The sequence below is a fragment of the Mandrillus leucophaeus genome, unplaced genomic scaffold, assembly GCF_000951045.1.
Source record: "Mandrillus leucophaeus isolate KB7577 unplaced genomic scaffold, Mleu.le_1.0 Scaffold339, whole genome shotgun sequence".
Taxonomy (NCBI): domain Eukaryota; kingdom Metazoa; phylum Chordata; class Mammalia; order Primates; family Cercopithecidae; genus Mandrillus; species Mandrillus leucophaeus.
Genome location: NW_012103576.1, coordinates 3,341,098 through 3,341,479, shown reverse-complemented (window position 1 = coordinate 3,341,479; position 382 = coordinate 3,341,098).

Genomic DNA, 382 nt, shown 5'->3' with positions numbered 1-382 from the left:
GCATTTTCCTTTCCCCAGCACCTGTCCCACTTCGGCGCCGGGGCTGGGGCTGGGGCTGCGCCCGCGGGCGGCCTCGGAGCCTGAGCGCCAGAACCACGCACTGAGGTCGCCCAGGGTGGGGAAGTGGGGGGCCGGGGGAGGGGCGGGGCATCCGGCGGGGACGTCTTCCCCACCGCATGCAAGACCCTTTGCGCCCCCCCAACATACACTGAGGCTAAAACAGGGGGAAGAGAGTCACACAGAGCACGAGCGAAATCGCTCGCTCTCCGACCCGAACAGCGCGTTGCTCGACCCCCCCCTTCCTGGAGCCGGGGGCTGGCCGAGGAAGGTGGCTCCGTTCTTCCCCCGTGGCCAGTGCGGGGTCTGCGGCTGCCCGGCGAGG